The 26,455-nt window shown below is 38.0% G+C and overlaps 1 protein-coding gene across 10 annotated transcripts in view; it reads right to left on the reverse strand.

Moving 5' to 3' along the window:
• The window catches only part of MAGI2 (membrane associated guanylate kinase, WW and PDZ domain containing 2), a 763,796-nt gene that overhangs the window by 257,021 nt on the left and 480,320 nt on the right, over positions 1 to 26,455 (reverse strand). The window lies entirely within an intron of this gene.

Genomic DNA, 26,455 nt, shown 5'->3' on the forward strand with positions numbered 1-26,455 from the left:
TGTTCAATGATTCAGAGTTTTGCAGTTTTCAGTAATGCTTGCACTATCCCATTTTTCACATTGGTCAAATTTTTGCTGTTCATGAGCTCCAGATTTGTAATAGTTAATGCTGATATATTTTCAAAGAAGGTTGAAACCTTATGCTTTAGGTTTTAAAATTATCTCAAAGTACCACGGAATTCTGAGAAGACTTAAGGTAGCTGACAGATTACTCTCTATTTGTGTCTCAAGAAATTTCTGGCAACTTCCTCTGAATCACCTACTTTCTATCAGAAGGATTATTAGATTAGATGGACCATGGTCTGATCTTATCTATCAATATCTGTATGTTTGCATTTCTAGAACATCTGGTTTCAAAACTGGTTTCTTACTGATACCTTAAATTTGTCTTCAAAAATATGGTTAAAAATGAAATATTAAAATAATTGAATATTGACAAAATAGCAAGTCCTCTCTAGAAGCAAATATAAAGAGTAATATAAAACATAAAGATGAAAATATGCTATTTATGCAGAGTTATCTTTTTTCATCTGCAAGTTGCACTGAAGGGCATTGAACACATTGCCTTACAAGTAGATTTTCAGCAGTTAGTATGGGAAATTAAAAATACTGTCCAGCTCTGAGAAACTTTTCCAAAGAAAAAAACACCTATGTAAGGATATTAAGTTGCTGAAGATATTTGTAGACGTGCGACCATTTTTTAATTCTTATCCCACAATTAGGTCTTCTGTGTGATCAAATAATTCTAGCAACTGGTCAAAATTATTTTATCCACATATGAGTGTTACATAGATAAAGAAATATGTTATATCTACACAGTCAACCATCAGAAGATGCATTTTGCAGGCAGAGTAAAAATGATTTCTGGTACTAGTATTCCTGTGTGTTTCCAATGAATTACAATGTTCAGCCACAAACCCACCTCAATACAGGTAAGTAATTGAACAGTCTTGCAACCACTGAATAGTCTATGAATTTTTTGCAGTGGTTTAGCAAAACGATATTCATAACAGATGTTTCTGTAATTGTAATACACTAGAAAAATTTACTGTGTTAAATGGACCTCATACTCACTCTGGGCTTAGGGGTGGCACAGAGAAAAGCTGACTCACTGAAGATTTTCTTTTGATTTTGAGATGGCAGCAGGTTTAACAGAGAGCCCCAATGCTAGCAGGGCAATGAGTTGTGCCTTTGGATGGCTGTCTGTGACCTGCCCTCCCACAGTCTGCAGGAGGTCTCTCTGACTCCCAGAGTTAAAGCAGGGAAGCAGGATTTGTGGTCTAAGGGGTGAAAGGAAATATACATTGATCCACTCACAAAACTGTACCTCCAAAATATGTCAAAATCAGATCTGGTCACAGTCAAACTTCTAAGGTCTGACAGTGCAAGGTATTTTGAGAGTACCTGAAAATCAGCAGTCTTGAAGGTGGTGCTCAGTTGGAAGTCTACTTTTGTATTTCCTTAAGAGCATGTTACCTTTATCAGTGAGATTGCATGTCTGAGATATTACATATTTTGAAAAAAGGATTCCTCAATTAAAAAAATTCCTCCCCGACCTAAGCCATTTTACCTGTCTGAAAGCCCACAGATGCCATAAATTTCACAAAACTTGTGAAGTATGCACTGATTTCCACTGATTTCATAAATATCAGCACACAAATCCGAGGGTTCTAGGACCAGTGTGATGCAAACTGAAACTGGAAGTGTAGTACCTTGGCTTTTTTCCCTTTGTTCTTAGTTTTGCCATTGTCATACAAAATTAAGTGCAGTGGTAATTAACAGTAATGCTAATATCCTGATTAGAAGATATGCTTTAAATGAAGGACATGTTCATTCTATTTTTGGATATTAAACACTTTTTAACTTCTGCTGACTGTATGCATTACTTAATGAGAGACAGACACAAAAGTCATAACAAAAAATTTCTATGAATATGATATATGTAAAAATATAAGAAACAAAAATGCATATTTAAGATTAGGAACCAAGGGGGATTTCACTCTTCCAGTCTCAAACTGAAAATGCAGTATAATTTCCAACTTCTGTCCTCTAACATATTATATGCTTTATAATCCAGTAACCATTGATTTAAAAGTGAATTTTGCATTATTATTTGCTATCCATGTATCTATCTAATCAGTGTATCATAAAAATGATGAAAAGAATCCGTATACAGGATGAGAGACCCAGCCATTTCAATGAAGGAGCATTAAAGAAGAATTAAAATCAATGTAAACTGTATCTTCTATCAAGAAAAGTTTCTCAGTGTCTTGAAATTCCTTGCCTAAGCCTTAGAAATTAGCATTAGAGCTAATGGGAGACTCTCATAAAGCCTCAGCAATTGTCATACCTAGGCATAATGCAGAGACTAAATGTTTAAACACCATAACTTTTGTCGCAATGATGTTTGGAAATTATCTGAGAACAACAGCTCTTTTTCATCTTGCCTGAGCAAAGGACAGGGCTGGTTCAAGATGTTACTGTTGAAACACTAATCGTAATGCACTGAAGTTGAACCTCCTGTAAGTACAAAAAGCACACCAAATAAATAATTTCATTTGTTTCATTTTAAAAAAGGAATTAATAAAAAAGAAAGAAATCTTACTAAAAGAAAGCATAAATCCCATGCTCATTGGCAGTCAAAAAATCCAGTAGTTAGGACCTTTAAAAAATGGAATGGAGCACAAAATAGAAAACACCTTTATAGCAGTATACAAAACCACACAGTACTCTCCTTTTTGTATACTGCCTGCTGTTCTGGTACTTGCCTCTCAAAAATTACATGGGGGATCTAAAGAAAGGCAATTAAAGCTTGGAACTGCTTAAAGTGATTTGGAGTTTTTAACTTGGAAAGGGGACAACTGAAGGGGGATATGGCAGATATGTATAAAATCAGAAGAACTCTGGGAAAGTGCCTAGAAAATAAATGAATGGATGCTTGGCTTCTCACTACATGAGAACAAGAGGATGCCCAATGAAATTAACGGGTTTAAAACAAGCAAAAGAAGTGGTTTTTTTTCACACAGCATAAGAGAACAGTGGCATTCACTGTTAGATGCTGCCAGTATCATAAATACAGTCAAAAAGAAATTATACAAAGACGAAAAAAACCATGAAAGCTTATTAAATGTAAAAGTACAAATTCTGAGTCAAGAGTTCCATACAATACAGATCAGTGAAGTGCAGAATGTATCTCTGCATGCCTTCCCTGTTCTTACATTTTTTGCCTTAACATCTACCAAGGGGCAGTAGTAGAGACAGAGCATGAGGCTACAGTTTCCCTTGGTCTGAATCAGTGCAGCTGCTCTCTTACTCAGGTGCCTCCTCGTTGTATTTAAAAAATGTGTGCATACTCCTCTGCCACCCCAGAACAAAGTCAAGAGGTCAGTTTAAGCCAGCAGAACTTAAGCTAAGACCTGACTAAAAGCCTTCACGCACACAGGCAGTGCAGAACGCATACTTGATTGTGGAAAAGCTACCACTGCTTAATCCATCTCGCTGCTGTGCCTGATTGTCTCAGTGCTTCCAACCTGTTTCTGAGTACAACTGAACACTGAAGATGGTCTAACCCGACTCGTTTGACGCCGCTGCCAAAATGGCTTGGAAGCCACAGCACAGTTAGAATTACCGAGTATTCCTTGGCACCCCTAGCTGTGTGAAAAGGTCTACCTAATTGTGCAAAGAGGGAGTTAGATAAAATTACTGGGGAGGTTAGTCCTGATGACAGAGACCACATTGGGAAGTCAGAAAGTCAGTAGAAGCACAAAAAGGAGAAAATGAGGAGTACAAAGCAGCTATTTTTTTTTCTTAACCTGAGCTCACCTATGTCAGGAAGCAGTAAGACTTTATCGATGAAGTGTTTGATGATGAAGCAATAGATCCTAACTTGCTTCCTGAGAAAAGGTAAGCCCTTATGGAAGAAAAAAAGACAAAGCATTTGGGTGGTAGTAAAGAAGCAGAAGAATCATCACACTGAAATGATAACAAGACTCAGTTCTACTGACGGTTACTATACCAATGTGCTTGACACCCAGTGATCCCAATTACTGGACACAGTTATAAATGCATTTCCCACGATGTGCTCCATTTTGCTCTACATTACAGGGACTGACCTACATTCACTTTCATCTGCCTGGCCTTGCTGAACACCTTCACCACCAGTCCCCCCAGCCTGTCTCCCCTTCTGCGAGGAAAGAGCCCAGAAAGCAGCACAGAGCTGACATCTCCACGTTCCATCCTTCTGCGTGGGGAAGGGAGAGAAAGGGCTTTTTGCCAGGTCTGCATCCCTGGTTGTGGAGGAGAACCTACTCTCTTAGCTCCTAGCACCAACCAGCCTGAACCATCAGACTGTGGAGAAGGGGGCTATCGCTGGGAGAGTCCTTGGCTCCTGAGGCTCCACCGATATCATCTAAGAAATGAAAAAGTCTAGTATAAAAATGTAAGTATTATGAAAAGTTAAAAGTGGTGCTGCGAAATTAGGAAATTATAGTAAGAATGAACAATCAGACAGAAAACGAGAGGTGTGCCAGAGCCAAAAGCTTTTAATATAAATACTTCCAACTATGGCGTGACTCAGATTCTGAGCCCACAATGAGATACACGTTCCTTTTCACACTTATTTTTAGAGTGGGATGAAACAATATGCTGGTACAAATACACCCCTGCTTCTGCTTATTCAGCACCCTTATTTAGATTGCTGTCTGTACTGTTTATAAAACTTTGAATTGCTGAAGTATCATTCAAAGTTGTGTGAGTCAGCCACAACTCTAGGAAATGAAAGACAAACCTTATTTTTCAGTTATTAGAAGAATAACTGCAAATGTTATGATGAATGTTAAATCTCTACATATTGCTTTTGTGGTCACTCACTAGTGATAATAAATTAAGGGGAAAGTACTCTGAAGTCTAATTGTTGTCTGGATATAAGAGTTACATTTTGTATTTTAACAGCTCACAAACAAATACATATAGAAAAATAACAGATTGCAATGGTATACAGAGTTTTTGGTGGGCACAAATTAGCTTAATTTTTAATTAAAATAATAATGTGAATAAATGTGAAGATTTTATCATCTGACTCAAAGATTTTATTATTTGATCCAAAGACGATAGCTACATTTGTTTATGACTAGAGGCCTATCGCATGCATCAAGAAGCATCTGTTTATAATCTATGTCTGTTTATAATCAATGTCCAGATGGAGATCAGTGATGAGTGGTATCCCTCAGGGGTCCGTACTGGGACCAGTACTGTTTAATATCTTCATCAATGACATAGACAGTGGGATTGAGTGCACCCTCAGCAAGTCTGCAGATGACACCAAGCTGAGTGGTGTGGTTGACATGCCTGAGGGATGGGATGCCATCCAGAGGGACCTGGACAATCTCGAGAAGTGGGCCCATGTGAACCTCAAGAGGTTCAACAAGGCCAAGTGCAAGGTCCTGCACCTGGGTTGGGGCAACCCCCAGTATCAATACAGGCTGAGGGATGAAGGGATTGAGAGCAGCCCCGTGGAGAAGGACTTGGGGGTACTGGTGGCTTAAAAGCATATCCTGAGCTGCATCAAGAGAAATGTGGTTATCAGGTCGAGGGAGGTGATTCTCCCCCTCTACTCTGCTCTCGTGAGACCCCACCTGGAGTGCTGTGTCCAGCTCTGGGGTCCTCAGCACAGGGAAGACATGGACATATTGGAGTGGGTCCAGAGGAGGGCCACAGAAATGGTCAAAGGGATGGAACACTTTTCCAATGAGGACAGGCTGAGAGAGTTGAGGTTGTTCAGCCTGGAGAAGTCTCTGGGAAGACCTTATTGAAGCCTTTCAATACCTAAAGGGGGCTCATAAGAAAGATGGGGACAAACTTTTTAGCAGGATGTGTTGTGATAGGACAAGGGGTAATGGTTTTAAATGAAAAGAGGGCAGATTTAGGCTAGATATAGGGAAGAAATTTTTTACAATGAGGGGGGTGAAACACTGGAACAGGTTGCCCAGAGAGGTGGTAGATACCTCATCCCTGGAAACATTCAAGGTCAGGTTGGACGGGGCTCTGAACAACCTGATCTAGTTGAAGACGTCCCTGCTCATTGCAGGGGGGGGTTGGACTAGATGGCCTTTAAAGGTCCCTTCCAACAAAACTATTTTATGATTCTGTTCTATAATGCAGGTGTTTGAACATCAGCTAAATGGTAGTAAAAGTAACAAAAAACCAGATTTTGGAAGCAACAATGAAAGGAGATCTAAAACCAGTATCTCCATCTGCAGTGGCCCACAGCCTGCAAGCCCTGACACATCAGGCTCAAGACTGCTGCAGTCAGGAGTCCACACATTGAGCATTCTTTGGATGCAAATTTAAGTGTAGGTTTCTGGCAACCTCCAGAAGACAGCAGGAAAGGAAGCCTTTGGATTTGGTGTTGCTCTGGGCAGGCCTCACACAGTGGCAGCATAACCAGCAGTGTAAGATCATACGTGATTGTCATCTTTCAACTTTGCATTAAATTTTCACAGCCAAAATAGCCCAGGTGAATGGGTCTCAGACATCTTCTTTGAAGGATTTGGTATTGTATGCAATGGATTTTGAAGACAGGAAGGATTCCTAAAGGTCTCCATGCACCTCCTAAACCCTGTGCAGACCTCCAGGAGCCAACCATGTGGTGTCACCATGCTCTCACTTCACTTTGCTGTCAGATCCACACATCACTTTGCCGTGGAAGTACATTCAATCACTTGGCATCTTCTTGTGAAATTATTTTATTTTAACATTTCTGGTCAACTGTACATGTCATTCAGAACATTCTTTTGTATGTCATGAAACATGTTCTGCAGTACAAATACACAAGTATAGAATACTTTGAAAAAGCTCTCTCAAAATTCTTACAACCATCTTATAAAATTCTCAAAGAGGAAAAAATTAGTGACGTATTTTAACAAAATTCAAGACAATTACCACCTCCTTAAGGAAGCTTAGCAAACTTCACCCACTCACCCTGAGTGAGTAATTTATTTTGACGGGTGACTATAGCATAATTAGGGCTTTTTTAATCATTGCTGTGAGATTGGGTGAGTAGATTTTGTTCTTGGGTTCATACATTTTCATGATGGTTTTGCAATACTGCTTAACGGATCAAAGTTGCAAAACTCAGTGTGGTGCCAAAGTAAATGCAATTAAAAAATGAAGCCTTCTAATGCCTTTAGATTTTAGATTTACATTGGTATTATTTTTATTCATGGTCTTGTGTCATTGAGATGGCAAAGAGGCCAGGAGAGGTTGTAGGTCAGATCTCTCAGGATTTAGGGGAAAAAATTATTAAATATAGATTTGTGATTGTTTCTCAACAAGAGCTCTTCTATTGTGCTCTCTGAAATATTTACAAGCAGAGTTATACTTTTACTAAGATATTTGCTGCTACTTTTAGTTTCTCTACTTTCAGTCAGAAACTGAAGATCCCAGAGAAGTCTTTGCCCTTCTTTTTCTAACTAAGCCTTTGAATCCAGATTGCTTAGTTCTCTGAGCCTTGCTGTTACATTAACGTCTGAAATAAAAATACAAATTAAAATTTATTTACTTTGGGAGTGCTGTCAGAATGAGTTACACATGATATACAGAACTAATTCCATACTTGTTGGATATAGATATCCTCAGGGCTACTTGTTATAAAGTCTGTTTTTCACCCTTGCTATTTTCTAACTCTACTGGGTTTTAGCTATGGCTAAAGTTACTCAAAAGTAATATTTTCCAGAGATCTCAGGGTTCTGCTAGAACAGAGGGGTCACAGGTATTGCCTGTGCATTCCCAACAAACAGTTGAGCATTTTCTGGCAGGGGGTCTCCAGCTGTTTCCCAGAGGCAGGGAGATTTCTGATGCCTTGTGTTGCTGTGACTCTTCCCCCGGCAGAATTCTCATTTGGGTTGGTCTCTGCAGCTTCTGTTAACAGACGTTGGGCTGATACGCTAACTTCTGTGTCAACTAATGACATTTTAATAACTGGCTTCAGGATTGTCTATTCATCTACATTAAAATTAAATCACTAATTATAGCTGTGAATTTTTGCCCAAGAGTGTTCTGGCCCCCAGTGAATGCAATAGCAGAGGAAATTTCTAAATTCACAAATAAGGAATAGAGACAGACAGGCTGTCAAACCTTCCAACATGACAGACCCGGTTTTCTTTTACTATCAGACCCCAACTACCCCCAATAAGAATCTCTCTTTTCCAGACAGACTGGGAAAGACTGTAAAAGTAAGGTTATATGAGATTGTTTCAATTTTTTAATTGGTGTTTTTCAAGATAAATATCAGTAGCAAATCAGTTTTTGTAACCTTATGGTATTGATAGAGTACATCAGATCCGCATAGGGGATGACCTAAAAAAATTCTGATTTTCAGAAAGTTTGAAGACCCCAAAATTAAGGCATACAAAGTTAATTTTCATTTAAAAAATATATTTTCCTGAGAAATGTCACTTCATGCTTTAGTGTATTTCAGAGAGTTCAGACTTCTAAGTTTTCTTCATCTGTTTCCATAGTTCCATAGTTCCATTTTACATAGCTGCTTTTTCTTTTAACTAAAGTATCTTTTTTTTTTTTTTTTTTTTTTTAAAGTACTAGGGTGGTTTTATGCTATAAATATTCTGCATTCCTTAGATTTTCTTAATTAATCTTTTAGCTATTTGCAGTAGCCCATCTACAAATTTAGGCACATATGCAAGTCTAATCCCTAAAAATTCTGTGTAAGAGTGCAAGTAGAAAGAGGAATTTCACCTTTACAGAATCAGATACTGACTGAACTGTTTTCACCATCCCTTTAATTCCTACCAGGACCAAACCATATGAACAGATACAACCCTCCTGAGCACTAGATCTCTTACAGTTGGGAAATAACAGTTCTCCCATCAGACCTGGGAATCCCATGGGTTGAAGTTATAAATACATTTCAGATAAAGTAACTATAAACCATCCTGTGTTAAGTCCAGGTGGAGGTGGCTATGGAGAGGGAACTGTCTTGCTTTCAGATTCCTCAAAGATTAAGGTCCTGACCTTATTTCTCCCAAATATTCTTCAAGTTTGTATTTCTCTCTGAGAAGCAGAACAAATCAATTTTAGATAATGCCCTAGAAGAGAGATGACTGCTTATCAGATGCAGCAGTGTGCTGCACGCACTGCACATCATCACAGATCTCCCAACTACCAGCAAATATGAAGTGACCTTTAGCTTCCATGTTTTGATCTTATACTGAGCACAGCATACCAGAAGTGAAAAATCTAGATAGAGCTCTTTAAAAGGATAATCCTACTTATTTAAGGAAAATCATGGACAAAGGGACAGGAATTAATAATTAATACAAAAGGGCATTTGGACTTCACAAGCAAGAATCACAGTGGTATGAACGCAGGATATTGGAACAAGATTGTGCAGCAATAGAACTTGATAAATACATTAGTAACTATTTATTGTATTTTGCACATTTTAAAGCAATTCTGTCACCTGACCTCATCTTCTAAAAGGCAGTAGTACAATCTGAAACCTCTGCTTTCCCATAAAAAAGACATGGTTCAGTTTCTAAACGGTATATTCTTTGCTATAGCAAAAGATATTTTCCACAGCACATACATTTTTTTGTTATGAGTTAGCTGTTGTTGTCTGGATTCAGCCCTTGAGTAGTCACTTGTCATTGTGTCTGATCCCTAAATGACATGAGAGAGTAGGTTTTTAACTCATTTCACTTTTTCTGCTTAGAAGTTAGGTGTCTAGTTTAAAGTAGACAGCTCTGTCTACCCATCTGCCCTGGGATGGATTGACCTCTGGAAGTGCACGTGGTTTTGGTTGATGACAAGAAGCTCCAGACACCTTTTAGATGGCTAATGATAGTTGACATGATTCAGACCTTTAATAACCAAGATCCCAACACACTGAATCATGCTATTGCTTTCTGCCATCATTTAAAGATTTAGGCTTAACAAACTATGAGATTGCCTACTTCCCTTGAATGCTGATTTTGTATAATTTATACATTATTGCTAAGGTTCTTGTAGAAGTAAAAATCCTTTGCCCTATTAGAGAACAGCGTGCAGCAGAGTCCCTCCCTTCTGACAGTAGTGCCTACATGGTTTTACACATTTACAAATGATCTGGAAAGGAAATATGAAAAAAGACTAAAAGCATTTCTAGACAAAATTTTATCTAGTTTAATCTGGACCACTGAAGTGGATATTTTTGAAGCTTCAGAAGGACTAAAAAAAAAGAAAAGAAAGTAAGTGTATGGGAAGGCATCATGTTAGATTAAATTTATTATTGATAAATTCAAATCAGGGAACATCAGGTTGTAGAATGACTACCCTTTCTAGAGAGATACTGGCATATCTTCAGACAGCTCACTGTACAGTAGCAGCTTCCTTCTGCTAAATAATAAGCAAATCCAGAACTGTAAACTGGAAGGCAGATTAAGGAAGGAACAGAATGATGTGTAATGCAAATGTTTAATAATCTGTTTAAGAACTTTATTGCATACAGTCTTGGCCCAGACTTTTTTAAGGAAAAAAACTACAGAAATAAAAGATGTTCTGAGAAAAGCAAATAAAATTATAAACTTCCTGTAATAAAAATCAAATGTATTTCAGTTGTACAAACCAAATGTATCTATGTAATAAGGTGCCAAAAAGGAAGGGATATGATAAAAGTAAATAAATACAAAATTTACATAAAATTAAAGATGAGAAATTGAAGGTCAGTGAGAGGAAGCACCTGCATTCAAAATCGATTAAACTGTAGAACTTCTGAAGTTTTTTAGATTAGGTTTTGAGTGAAAAATGGGAATAAATTTCAAGAGCATACAGTTATTATGCCAGAAATTTCTGAGAGATTACCTGCACGTTGAATCAATCCATAGTTGCCACAGATCTATCTGAAAATGCTATGTGTAGAGGAACACGGAAGAGGTGAAGTTTACTCAAAAATGTTTATTGTAGAGGTCTTATAGACCTGAGAATTGCCTGATCTCTCTTTTGCCTAAGACAAGATGCTGGATTAATGCTCCCACCCCTGGTTGGATCAGTACTGTTTCCTCTCTTTTTTGGAGGCTTATTTTAAAAGCTGCATTTATAGACACCTTATACAATTTCACAGTGGCATTTTCTCTGGGTTATAGTTGGAAACCTGTCATCTCCAACTTCCTCCAACTGCTACCAGAGAAAGTTATCTTGCCAATTGGAGAGGTACATAGGGAATCCTTGCCTTATGTGCCTAAAAAGGCATCTGCAGATTGTCCTGGATAGTCATCTTGCACAATGTGAATATATCAGATGTTCTCTATTGTTTCTTCCCTGAAGGAGTTGTCAGAATAAATAAAAATACTTCGCAGAGTCTCCTAGTACTTCTAGGTAAAGGAAATAAAAAAAGAAACTTCCAAAAAACCCCAGAGGAAAAAAAAAAAACCTATATAAATTCTGTTTTCATCAACAGAAGATTATTATTTTGCCACATTAATGTAAATCATCAGGGTTTTTTAAGGTAATTTGGTATTACAAATCCTAAATACTAAGCAATAACTAAACACTTAATGGAGATGCTGTGTTCCTGTTTTCCCTTAAAGCTAGTATGATACCTCTTTCTAACATGATATTTTTCTATTCAATTTGCTGTCTACCACCTTGGTCCCGATATGACAGAGATATAGAGATTTATTTTTATCATGGGAATTTTAATCCATAACTTTACAACCAATGAATTCTTGTGCTATAACAAGGAATTTTACCTCCTCCAGAGCTCAGTTACTACACAAAGATGTGTGATGAGGCAATCCCTAGTCCTAAAAATCTGTCCTAAAAAACCACAACCTACCTGTGTTGTAACACAACTTTCAGCCAGAAGGAACAAAAAAGGTTTAACAACTAATTATTTTTGAGTCATTCAGAACAATTCAAATTAGAAACAAACTAATAGATATTGGGGAATGATGTAATTGGTATTTCCTGGGGTGAGTTTGTTACATGTTAGTAGAAGGAGTCTTTAGGGTAGTCTTTAAGGAACAGAGGAGGGAAAGAGATAGTCTTGATGAATGAACTTTGCCACTGGATGAGTCTTCTCACCCTTAAACTATATAATCGGGCCACTTCTGGCTTGCTCTTCTTCAGGTCCCACAAATTATAAGCTTCACAGTGCCATTCTTCCAAAAGAAGGAATGGAGAGTCACCTTCATCCAGTAGCTAGGGCACTCTCTGAGAGTGCAAGGTGAGACATTAAATAAACCCTGACCCTCCACTGCCTCTTTTCTTCAGCCATGAGGCTACCATGAAAGTGGCCATGACGCTACCTAGAAAGTGTCATCACCACCATGAGGGCCTGGGCATTTTGCCATGCGTCCAACTTGTATTACACATTCTCTGAGCATGGATAGGACTGCTGTGGCAGTGTGTGGGATATAGTTGCTTCCCACTCATTTCTCAACTATGACAGTATTTAGGCCCAAATAGACACTTTGGTCCCAAGGCCATGGAGGTCTCTGAATGCATGGAACTGGAGAAATGCAGCAGCTGTCAGTGCTGACTGAATTAAGTGTTACTGGAGCTGATGGTCTGAATTTTGCCCTTAATTTATGCTAGAAAGATAACAACACAAATGGAATTTACACCAGTGAGAGCTGTAGATGCAGCTGATCAATGGCAGAAAGAGTGGTTGTTGAAAGACAAAGAGAGCTTTCACTTTGTCTCTCTAAGATGACATCTAATAATTGCCTGAATCCAGTTAGACAAATAATTAAAAATAGTAAATGAATTGTTATTCACCAGGTTGGCTATTCAAATTATTTCAACAGAAATAAATAAATAAATAAGCAATAGCTGAAAAATCTGGTCTTCTTTTGTTTTCTGTCAAGGACAGCCAAATGTTTTTAATGTGTGGCCTGCACAGACATTACAGATTGAAGCCAACATGCACAACTGTCCAAGTGTTTCTTATCTCTCTCTTTTTCACTGACACACTGTGTTGCCCCAGGCTACTTTTTGTTGGCTGTCCTTGTTTTGCCTGCCCGCTTCATTTCTGATCCTAAAATCCTGTTCTAGGGTAAAAGACTTTTCTACTTTGTCATGGATACCTCTTGACTCTGCCCTGTGAGCCAGTGGAAGCAACAAAGGGAATTAAATGCACAAACATCTGTCTCTGTGTGACTTTATTTTTTGAACAGTGCACCTGATAAAAATTCTCTGGTAATGCTAAGCACTGGCCAGGTCCTAAGGAAAAGCTAGAGGGTTAGTCTCCAGTCAACACTGCTCTATGAAAAAAGAAAGAAATCAGTTTGGTATATGTAAATTCTTTAGGTAAAATATGCATCTGTGAACAAAGGACTCTTCCAATCTGTAATAGCACTGTGCTCTAAAGACTGTTACAATGTTACACGTTCCTCCTGTGAAATAAAGAAGTCATAATCTCAAATTCTAAGTGTATCAAATGGCCCAATGTTTTAATTATAGCCGAACCTTTACAGAAGACCTGTATTTTCCAGGACCTTTATTCCATCATGAAACTACTGTCTCACACCCACAGATATCAAAGATCTGATTCTCCATTCGCATGATCATAAATCAAATATTTCCAGTGAAGTTAATGGATTTCCTGTATTGTGAAGGAGATGCAAAGTTCAAACATTTAAAAAGTGCAATTCTGTGAAACAAAGGGGTTTTTTTGGTGATCCTTGAGTGATTACTTATGACAGGATTCACCATATTTAGTCATGTAAATGGCAAATAATTTCTCTTTAACTTTCATTCTGGAAAGAAAATGGTTGGGAAAAGTCACAAAGTAATAACAACCTTGAACACTTATGCAACACTTCACATTTCAAACTGTTTCAGAACTATAAACCAATTAAGCTGTCATTATGATTTATGCTAAGGGAGACAAGAAATATATAAACAAAGTCAAACAGAGATGCAGGGCTCCAAACTACAGTTCTGTGAGTTACAAATCATAGAAACAGCTTAGGGATGTAGAGCACAGGAGACGGGGCTAATCCTGAAAACTGGAAGATAAAACCATGGAGCAGACTGAGTAATAGCTAATACATTATTACCTAGTTACTGGTGAATGGTCACTTCTTTTCATACGCAACACGGAACACTTAAATACACACTTGGCTAAATAAGCATTATCAGCTGTGCCATTCATCACTGCAAACATCTATCATTCATTAGCTCATTAACGACCTTCTTGGGATATCTGATTTACAATGCAATCACCCCTAGTACACTTGTCTAAATAGATAACCAAAGGGCAATTAAAATCAGTACCCACACCAGACTATTAGATGGTTTAAGGAGGAATATCTATGCTGCTGGTTCCTTTTAAAAGTACACTGTTAACATTAGGAGCATAAATGTTAATTGGAGTAATGACTTCATTCAGCAATTTCTTTTCTACAAGGCCATTTGGATCAGAATCCAGCTCCTCTGTTTGAAAGGGCAAGTTCTTTTTAATTAGGACAGCTACTCCATTGGCACTAGTAATAAATGAGAGAAGAGATAAAGGTCTCACCCACCAGGATTTTTCCATTTTTCATTTCTGTGTAGCATTCAGTATTTCAGAAAAATCCAGTTTTATTCAGAAAAAAAAAAAATCCTCATTCTTTTAATGTTAATGCACATCTTTTATAAACATTTATTTGCAGCTCAGATATCCTCATATGGTCATTTTTGAGATAAATTCTCCTCCCTGCATGCTTGAGTGGGCAGAGCAGTAACTTTAGGTCATTGCTATTCCACTGGATCATCCCCCTAAGGCAGGGGTCTGTGCCAGAGTGAGACTAGTTAAGAAAAAGCTTCAAAGACTATTTAATTTCAAGCCTTCTCTGCTTTTGTGCATCTCTCACCCTTCAATCACGCCCTGACCCTGTCAACGCACAAGCATGCAACTGGGAGAGGACGGGCTGCTCTTAGCAACGGTAATGCCCAATGCCTTGCCTAGTGCTGACCTGAGCTTCAAAGCAAAGGCATTCTGATTTGAACCTGGAGAAATCAGAACAGAAACAGACAGAAGTAGAAAAAAAGTGTGGGCTGGGGAGAAAGAGCAAGGGACGCACCACTGCACTGGAAAGGCAGGAAACCTTTTTCCTCATCATTCTTGCCTAGACTGGAAAAGCCTTATGAACTTTCAAAAGGCCACTGCCACTTTTCCTCTTAAAAGTTGGGATACATTGTTACAGAGGAGGTTGGATTCTTACCAGTTCAGTTCCTAGCAATATTTCTTAACTCTGCCCTTTTAATTGGTGGGCATCTGTATACACTGGGCATATGCAGTTACAGCTATTAGTACCAAAGGATGGTCTTAAGTCATCACTAAGATAAAGGTGTCAGACAAGCAGTGATGGGACAAGAAAGGATGTATCCACCAAGGCATAACTGGAGTTGCCTATAAATGTACTGCATTTAACTCATACCCATGATACTGGGGTAAAAGGCAAAGAAGAGCCTACAGTTCATGACAGAGGGCTGTGATGAGGCTGCAGTTACACAATTACTTCACATGTCAGAGCAGCAGGGTGCAAAGGCTGATCTTGATACTCCCAGAGGCTCTGAAGTACCATGTTGCTGCAGGTTGTGAGACCCACAGGTCACATTCCTGTCCCTAAAAGAACAAAGGATAGGAAGGACTAGACATGACTGGGACTAGATATGGGAGTCAGTCTTCAGCTAGTCAATACGTACAAATTCCTTCTGGACTCTAGTACTGCTCTGTGAGCTCGTGGGGAAGTTATGTGTGCAGAAGCCTAACGTATAGTCCTCTACAGAAAGTAATAACTAGCAGACAAGATAAGAATATTCTATGGAGCAACCTGTGTCTCCTCTTAGCATCAGAAAGGATGGCAACTTATGCAGCCAGATGTGTGCACACATATATACATATGCTTACACACACATATATGGTAGCAATATCATGCTTGGGCAAGGTTTCTAATGCACCGACAGGAGAGAGAGATTTGAAAGAGCTTCTTAGATGTCCCTAAATTAGTCACCATGAACTGCCAGTGGGAATATGAAAAGGCCCTTGAAGAACAATTTATTTGGGCAATACCAACAATCCCTTCCTAAGATGGAACACAGCAAGGAACTCTTTGCCATAGATCTGGAACAGCATTGCTGAAATCAATGTCTTTAATCCTATAAATGACAACAAAGCTGAGTTCCTTGCTTCTAAAAACCGTATATTCCTTGTTCATACTTATACTTGGTCTGACTTGTTTGTACTAAACACAATTATAGCAGGTCAAAGTTGCAACATTAATCACTGATTATGAAGTGTGCCAAATTCTTCTCAGTTCTGAAGGGCTTTGATGGAATTGTGGCCAGTTGTTACAGCTGAACTTGAACTAGTATGTCTAAACAGCAAAGTTTACAGAATTACAGATTTGCCATGTTGAAGCTACTACAAACATCAGTTTAATGACAAGGTGATGCAGACATTGCCCCTGTGAGGGCACTACATACGCTCTAACCAAAATTTATAGTAAATCAAAGGAATGTGTAGTTACTACTATAAAATAAGTCAACAGTGTAAGCCCTGGTATTAATGGTTCCCAGTGTCAGATCAAAGGTGACATAGGGATAGAGAATGCACAAGAACAAGATCCTCAGACAGAAGGCAAGATCAATGATTACTGAGCAGGCTGCAAGGAAGAACTTACAGAGCTACTGTCAGTTCTGATTTTTAAGCTGAATGTCCCACATTAAATGTGTCATTTAGAGTGATGCTAAAAGTTGCTGCTGTGTGCCATTAAAATGCTGTGTTAGCATATACTTTGTCAGTGCCTCCCTACTACAAAGTTTTTGTGTTTTCTTTGGAAATGCTGACTTTCTATGCACATTTTCTGTCCAGAAGAACTAAATTTACTGCTTTTACAGATGTCATTGTCACTATATTCACTAACCTTGCTGAGCAAGACCTATTTTTGTGTAAAGTTCCCAAAATAGCTTTTAGACTGCAGCAGCATTAAAGTTTAGAACAAAATCCAAGGCTAGTGGAAGTTGTACCTGACCCCATCCCTCGTTGTCAGCTTGTTACTGGACCATCATCCTTATTGATAGTTTACATGAGTTCTCTTAGCTGATTTTGTCTGAAGCAGACCCGAGGGCTGTCAAGTACAAACCGCTCTGCTGGCAGATAAATGGGAACTACAGGAAAGCAAGGGGTGGGAGAAAGTGACAGCAGCCAAGGTGGCTGGTTCTTCACCAGGGCAGCTGGTGCTGGGGAGGATGTCTGTCAATGCCCCAACAAAGGAGTGAAATCCAGCTGTCATACTGACGTAATTAATTCAACTCAAACACTGCACAATAAAGGATGCAAGTGTCTTTTAACCCATTAGGTCATTTTTGGCTCTGGTATTACCTTAACATCTGACACTTTTGAAACCTCCTTTAGTTTCTTGCAAGCCTGGATTAAATACAGGTATTTCAGGTCAGTAGTCAAAAAAGCTTTCTAAATGCAGAACTAAATCCCCTTCAGAAGACTGTAAAACAAAGAATGTTGTAGACTGGTTGCACTGCAGAAATGAGTAACTGGAAATCCAGAAACCTGAATGGTAGTAAGTTATATTGGGTAAACGTGAAAGAAGAAATCAGGACTGCTTGATTTTGCTAGTATTTCCTGTAACTTGAAATGAGGTTTGGGATAAACAACTTGATCGCTCATATCTCAGTCTGTCTGTTCACTAAACAGCAAGACTATTTATGGGAGAGAAAGCTTTAAAACATAATTAACTGCTTAAACAATGGTTAGAGACCCTTGGACAAAATCTATTCAGAGATTTTATCTGAAGAAAATGAAGCATGGATTGCTGTGAATATGGATGTTTTTCTCACCCAAGTGACATGCTTTATAAATTGCCATGCTGATTAACCACTTGACTCTGTTTTTTAGGAAAAATGAAGATATCCAATTCCTCAAAAAAATATTTTTCCTTGCATTTACTTTTTTTTTTGCATAGGAACTTTCTTCATGGAAGCTTTTTAGCTAAATCTAATTTATCTACTACCACTGTAGATGTCATTCACCAACTGAGTAGCAGGCTAATCACACTAACAGCTACATGCTATTTTCCTTTTTCTTACCTCTCCATACATAACATTTCATGAGATGAAACTGAAAAGTTAACATGTAGAACTATTTTCTATGAGGAAAGCTAGAAGGTATTTGCCTTTAAGCTGATTACATTTAAGTAAAAATTGTTGAACTGAGAACATTTTTTTGAAGGAATAGAAAAACAGTCAAATGCAAATTGTTTTTGCAAATCTATCCCTAAGATTTCACATACTTGCATCCTCATAATTTGTCTTTCTGACCTGAATTACAGCTTCCTAGCAAACATGTTATAAAAGAAGACATTTGAGATTAAGAACCATATTTTTAAAGAATCGTTTTGCCTACCCATGCTTTGCAACTTACAGTTGTTTTCTATACACATTGCAAATCTTTATTCTTAAAATCATTGGTACTTATTTAAGCTGACTGAAAATGAAGCGATTTCCTGGCCGATGATGCTCTCTACAGAGTGGAACAGGGCAGGAAGGACAGAAAGAAAACCAGAGGGAGTTTTTCACTGGATGAAGAGGTCAGTGCATTGCACGGCCACAGTCTGTCAGAAACCTCTGGCACTGCTACTGTGTTGGGAAGGTGCTGCACTGACAATGCCAAATACCTCTGGCATTATAGAAGCAGAGAGTGCTCCAATGTTTTTTGCATGTACTATGCAGATTTTAAATGGACATTTTACATTTATAGACTAAACAGACGGTGTGTCCTTCTGGGACAGCCCTATTATGCAGTTGCTAAGCAGTCAAAATCTCATGTGCACATGGCCCATGTGCCGTGCAATACCCAAGCAGAGTGCCTGCACCAGACCCGGGTGTAAATGAACCTGCGCAGGCTCCTGGCACGCAACAGTGCCCCCAAAAACTGGCTGCATCACAGCAGGACATACCTGCACCTCACACAGTGCCTTCTGGCAATGCCCATTAACCATACTAGCCCTTAACCATACTCCTGGTAGCTCTTCACGCACAAAACTGCCTGCCCCATAGTGTCACGCTAGCGGCAGTACGCTGGGAATGCCAAGACTATTAGATGGCCCCATCTGCTGTGAATGTGGAGGGTGCCAGAAACAGATTCACCCGTGATGCTATGCAACAACACTGTACCAGTCAAGTCACAACTTCTGACCTGCGCTTGGAGAGAAAAAGGACTCCTGCCACAGGATGACTCCAGCTCTGACCTCATCCGGGCTGTTGGCATTTGTCACTGTTGAGGATGTACCAGTTCAATGAAATGCTCCTTGTGTCTGGGTTCTGCAGGAGCTAGTGTGATCCAAAACAAGTCGCCTCTGTTCTTCCTATGAGAACCTTATTAACAGGTAAGAGGGGATCATATCCAGGTTCTCAGACTATAAAATAGAACAGTACCTTTGTGGACACATCTTTCTGTGAACTTCATTGAATTAATTGCCATTTGAATTGTTGCCTCCTTTTTAGGAAAAAAAATCCAATCTTAGTTTTAAAAATTTAACAAACGGTAACCCTGGGTATCTTGTTAATTGCCTCCATTTTAAAAAAACCATGTGCTTCATGTCAATTCTGAACAGGTTCAAGTTACAGCCAGGGGGTTGTGTTATACTTTGGCTGTGAGACTGAAGAGCTATCTATTACCTGGTATCTGTTTCTACAAACACCGCAGTACTTGCAAGTGTGACAAAGTCACCCTTCAGCTTTACTTTGTTAAGCGAGACAGATTCAGGTCTGAGTATCCCACATAAATCATGTGTTCCAGTCCTTTAATATTTCTAATGAATTCTTCTTTGACTTTTTATCTTCCTTCTTGAACTGCATGCACCACAACTGGACAGAGACAGCCAGGAGAGCTTCAAGCAGCTTCATACACAAAGGTGAAGTAACCTCCCAGGTCCTACTGGCATAGTCCTTCACTTTACAGTCTCTTTGCCCTAACCAGAGTGGGAGCTCACACTCAGTTAATGTGATTTGCTATGCTCTTATGCCTTTTAACTGCCACCAATTACGAGAAAAAAAAATCATGACCTGTATAAATGAGCCCAACTAACTGTTCCTTCATAAAAAACCATTATGTTTACAACCTATTATCATTTACTTAGATTGTCTAATGCAGGTGTCTCTGAATCAGTCGTCATCATTTAGCATCCACCCCTCCACTCAGTAAAACATCTGTTTACAGATGTTTGGATTTTGGTTTCTACGACTGTGTAGTGTATGATTCAGTTAGCTAAACACATGTTAAAATCACACTGAAAGCACTGAAAGTTATGGCCTTTGCCTATCAGAATAATATATTTTTTCTATAGTTTTATTCTACTGATGCTTAAGAAAGATGTCTGTGAGGCTGTGTTTCACAGAAGGAGCTGTGAGAATAAAATGAATTAAGCTTAACAGTAACATGCTAATACAGACAGACAAATACTTTTTTGAAATGCTTTGCTTTCTAATAAGTCATTATCACTGAGAAAGCTTCAGAGAGCTGGATGTACAAAAGTTTACATAACAGAAAGACATACATCAAAACCTTAGAAAACAATTACGTGTATACATATATAAAAGCGTGGATTCCGTCCTGTTACTGACAGCAATTGCATGACAAACTACTAGAGCAAAAATGATACATGAGATGATATTAGCTACCTCTACAGTTTTGTAGCTGAAGAATAAATGATATATTTATATTGATATAGTGGATGCATCACAGACTACTGAAACACTGTAGCCTTGACCAAGCAAGCACAAAGTCAAATTTCAACTAATCTGACTTTTAACTGATGTACATACAATTCTTTACACTCACTTTAATACTCTCTTTTCTAGTGCTCAAACAAGAGGCATATTCTTATCAAGGCTTTTATCAACATTCCACATTACAGAAACTCCCTAGATATTTTGGCTCCTACTTAGGCTACCAAAAATATTAGCTATTTATCATCTGTGATTTATTTAAATAAATATTTTAAGGAAAAATATTAAAAATATTTAAATATTTATAAATTATATAATAAATTATATCCATCCAGTTTTCACTCATCTAGTTGTACGCCCATCCAGGCCATAACATACTTGGACATTTGGTTATAGCTATAGTATGTGCTGTAATGGAAGAAAGATTAGAATCAGACTTTTAATCTTCTTGATCTGCTGCAAGCTATGCTTATGTACAGTTTGCATCTGTTTAATGTGACTTGTTAATGAAGACACCTTTATACATTATGCTGGAACACACCGTGTCATTGACACATTAATACATGTAGCTGAAAAACTACAGTTTTCACAAAATGACTGAAAAAGCCCTGGCATGTAAATTTGTCTCAAGCTGTAACCTGATTCTGATATTCGTTCATGAAAAACTGGCTTCCACTTCTCATGTTTATTCTGAGTGGGCAACAGAAAGAAGAAATGTAAGGAGGAGATAAAACCAATGTGAAGACAGCAAGCTTTGATGTTAGGAACCTATTTGGTTTTATTTAGCAGTAATTGCAATCCCCACTCACTCTAAAATGTTTTATGCTTTCTAGTGTTCCAAAGGATCACTCAAAACTTATTATTTATTTAGTACCATTCATATTCCAGGTCCTTTAATGACTAGAATATCACAAATGAGAAACAGAAAAAAACCTCATAGTATTATCTAGTTCAGTCCCTATCAGTACAGAGTTTTTTTCTTACACTGCAGTTACAGTGCTTTCCTGAGTCTACTTTAACTATAATTAAGGTATAAAATCAATCTTAATTCATCCTTTTTTCTATCCAATCTCCCCAAAAGAAAGAAAAGTATATAGTTAAGATAAATTCTCTTGAGAAAGAAGAAATCAGAATCTATCCAGTATCAAAATTTGAAAAGAGCACTTAGCACATTATTTATCAAGCCACTGGCTAAATACTCCGATTCCTCACAGTGAGAGGTGGGGGATATTGCAACTTAGATGCATTGCGCTGAAAGTGATAAAGCTGTTCAGGTTGCTTTGCTGCAGTGGTTCTTTGCTGTCAATGTTTCCTCCCTTTAAAGAATGAAGAAAAAACCTCCTACTTTTAGAATGATTTTATGGATGCTGCTTCAACTTCCTTTTATGTACACTTTAATTCTCAAGAAGATCTGATCAATATGAAAAAGGCAAATGAGCTTTAAATGACATAAGGAAATCCAGTGGTGAAATCTCTCATGTGTTATATAGACTTCATAGCTTCAGACTGGATTTGTATTTGTTCTGATTTTCATTTCTAAACTGATTATTATTGCTCTTCACAAAATACATATAAAGGTTTTCTTAAAAGAAATGTGGTTTATAAAGGGCTTTAAAGGGCAGAATGGTTGAAGACTGATTAGATTAAGCCAGGAAACCCAGGCATGCAAGGCTACAAGTGAGGTTGTACAGATAGCTGTGAGCAGAGGAGGACAGTTCTGGAGAGAGTGAAATATTATGTCATTCTAGCCAGATATTCTCCATTCTGCTTAAATGGTGATGCACCACAATGATGCATGTACAGAAAAAGGAATGGGAGATTATCTAAGACATGTCTGGAGAGACCCACAAATCTCTCATATCTGTCATCTTTGACATTCATTTCAAAATTCTAGTCAGATTTAAAAACAAAAAAAACCAAACTCAGAGGTCATTCAGTCTGCTTTCGAAGCATCTTGTGTAACTTTTTCTATTTACAGTGGAAGTTTAGATTTCATTAATTATGTTTTTCATCCCTGATACTTTCCTCTGAAGTTGTCTTTCTGCAAGTCAGACTCAAAGTGACACTAGTGTCCCATACACTGAAATAAAAAGAAAGTGGTTTCCCTAGCAACAGTATTGACACAAAAGCTCTCATGATTTTCTCTCTCACTCCTGTGTCTTCTTAATGGCTTGAATAATCCAAACAGCAGAGAAAAGCAACATGCATCTGATCTTAATGAACTGTAATGGCTAGAGACAGCATGAAAGAAGCAAAGGTATTTGTGCTATTTATAAACTAGTGGATCAGATGACTCAGATTCACCAGCATTTGGAATTATTCATATTATTTTCAGTGAGTCATTTAAGGAGATACTTTATTGTGTCAGGCTGTGTGCAAAACATTCTTGCACTTCATTTTTACCAGAAGTTTGATCTGATAGCTATAATATATAGTAGAGAAGCGTGGGTTATACCTTCAATACCATCATGAGACAGGGAAAAAAGCAGCAGTTAATTAATGGACTGTAGAACGGAGTGGCCATTTGGATCCAATGCTCTGAAGAAGGTTCAGACCAGTTTGTGGCTGGTTGGCCCTCAGTTGAATTCTCCCCAGACCTCTTACCCAGGCATCAGTTTTGACTTTTTTGGATTTCTCTTAACACTTCATCTCATCCTACAATACCTCATCCTACATTCTGTCCGCAGATGGATTTTTTCCCATGGCTATGACTGTTGTGGAAAATATAAGGGAAACAAAATGAGAAAAACAAATTATAACTGTTCAGATGGAGTTGTTATCAGTCTGTTTTTGTCATTTAGCATTCACACCATTTTTTCAGCATTTACAGTTATAGATTAGTGTCACCTTTTATAAGATGGCTCATCCTGTACAATTATATGTACAGGTGATAAGGACTGTTTCTTCATATTACTGTGGGAACACATACCATACTGGGGATACTAACTGGATGTCATCTTCACAGCTATCTTTACATGAACATGTTTTTCATCATTGTTTCTGAGAACATCTAGCTAAAAGAACAAAATAATGCTATAATTTGTGTAAAGGAAACTCTCTCAAATTCCAGCCATGACTAACTACCAAAGTTCACTCCAGAACCTGGCTACTAGATGCTAGATAAAACAAAGACCACAAGGTTACCAACTATAGAAACTAGAAACCCTGGTCTACAATAAAGCAGAAAAGAGAGTGCTCCCAAATCTTCCGTAGTTTAATTCTACAATTGCGAGCTAGAGGCATTTGACACACAGCCAAATACTTGTCTGAGATTTTATGTGATAAGCAATGTGTAATTAACAAAATTCTTTGCTGGTTCTTCTGGGACTGAAAGAACATCTAACTATCATTAGCATTCACTGGAAGCCAAGACCAAATGTATAAATATTACATTACTCAAACATGAAAATAAATGAAAAATGAAGTATGAGAAACTAGAGTATGAAGTGAACCTAGAAACAATTGGGAATGTCAAAAATGTGAAAAAAAAAAAAAGATTCAGTTGCTGCAATAGAAAGTTCATTGTTATCAATAGCAGAGGCTGACACTGAATTTTGTAGCTTCAATTCATTTGGTGGGACTGGGCAATCAATAACAATATCTAAATTTAGGTGTCTATCTTTAATGTATAAACTCCCAGGATATACAGTGGAGATCAGGATTACAATCCAGCTGGCCAAGTGCAAGTGCCCTCTTGCAGCTTTGGACTCAGTAAGGTACCCGTGACATTCACACAGGACTGGAAGATTTGAAACAGGACCTACAGGAGACATATGTCCTTCTGGAACAGCAGCTGAAAGTCCAGTGAGGTACACCAGGTCTGCATATACATTATCATAGGAGTTTGAATCAGAAATGCACGCACGATGCAACTCCCCATTGCTCCTATTTACCATGCATCGTTGTGCGTGTGAATCCATCTCAGAGCACACTCCTTTCTGATGAAACTAACACAGAAGATGTCCTTTGGCCACCAAAGTGCATTCAATCTGCAGGACTAGATTAGAGTATAACCTGTAGGATGTGCGCAGTGCAGGCACTGGGACTACAGCACATGTGTGATTCTCTTTCCAGATCTGTTCCTGTATTACCGTACTGCCTGCTAGTGCGAAGACAGTCTGTTTTTCCAAATGATACTAAACACCTTTGTTTAAGCAACTGGATTCCCTGGCCTGACACTGTCTGTGAAGATGAGGGAATGATTCATTTCAGCCTGAAGTTGACACCTAGTGGCTGATCAGCTGAATCCCTCTCCAGGCTCGCCTTCGCTAATTAACTGGATCTCGTTAAGTAGATGCTAAGATGATGCTCCTATACCCTCCTCAGAACAGGCAGAGGAAGATCACCTACATTTCTTAATTTTTCCCTTAATTGTGAAATGACTGAAGACTAATCAAAATTTTTGTCACAGTAACTGGATTGGGAGTATGAAAAAATATCCCTCACAGCCCCCTCAACTAACATGACTGCATTGGCAAAAGCCCCAGACTGGACATATTTATACCAGGAAAGAACGCTTTTTGTTGGGATAGTTTATCTTATGCAAGGAATCAGTGGGAGTTCTGTCCTTATAAAACCTCTCTTGCTAACATAAGCTACATCTTTTCGAGAATGTTTTGCTGATTTGAATATATCAGCAAATATGTTTTAGTGTAAGAAGTCTTTAATTCAATAAACAATTAAAACAATTCAAGCCTTAATGCTTTTACTGTATAAATTCATTAAAATTAACTTATATCATAATCATGATTAATGATAGAAAAATATTACCTTATATGCAACCAAAGTTTTAATCAAACTCCTGACATTTTCAAAAGTATTGTATGTATCTCACAAATAAGTGTTTCAGTTCCTTCAGATACACTATTTTTTATCTTGTCTCTTGTAAGAAGGTTTTTCTAGTCTCTTGACCTTTTTGGAACCTTACAGGTTATGTCTATACATCCTCCTTTCTGTATCTTTCCTTTCTTTACTCACTTGTTTGCCTTTTATTCTGCTGTTGTCATTTTAGTTATTTAAAAAATGATGTTGTTTGGGGGAAAAAAAGAAGCATGTTTTCCTACTAGGGCAAGTTTGATTTGCCTGGAACCTAAATGAATTGCCTTGGATAGCAGGAGACAAAGTGCTCAGATATAGTTCCCTTTTCACACATATGTTTAAAATCTCATTTTACTGCTGTGCTTCAGAAGCAATATTATCTCAGCCTCACTGATGTCTATTTTACTGAACTTATTGCTATCTTAGTTTATTGCAATTGAAATCCTTGCTCTCCAATTATAGGTGAAAGATACTCATTTTCAGTTATTTACTCATGGTTCATGTGGGACTGTTCCGGAATGTATCTGTTGTGTAAAAATATATCTTAAACACAGATTTTCAAAAAAGTTCATAAGTTTTCTACAGGAAAAGATATTGCAAAGTGTACCACACAAGTACCAGAACAGACAGAAAACTGCAGAGTCTATAAAGTACAAATAACAAAAGCAAGAGAAAATGATCAATGAACTGGTGAAAACTGGAGTATTTCAAGACGGTGGTGAGCTGTTGATTACATTTATTAAGAAATGGTTTCCATATTTAGTCCTTATGGTTCTTCATAAGGCACCATTGAAGCCCTTTAGTTGGAAGAAGGCTGGGGAAGCTTAAAAGTTGCAAAGGGGTACTTTGTACCATCAAGAATCATCCCTGAGGAACTAATAAAATAAATGGGTAAGAAAGCTCCTCCAGAAAT

This window comes from Strix aluco, chromosome 5 (assembly GCF_031877795.1).
Source record: "Strix aluco isolate bStrAlu1 chromosome 5, bStrAlu1.hap1, whole genome shotgun sequence".
NCBI classification, from domain to species: domain Eukaryota; kingdom Metazoa; phylum Chordata; class Aves; order Strigiformes; family Strigidae; genus Strix; species Strix aluco.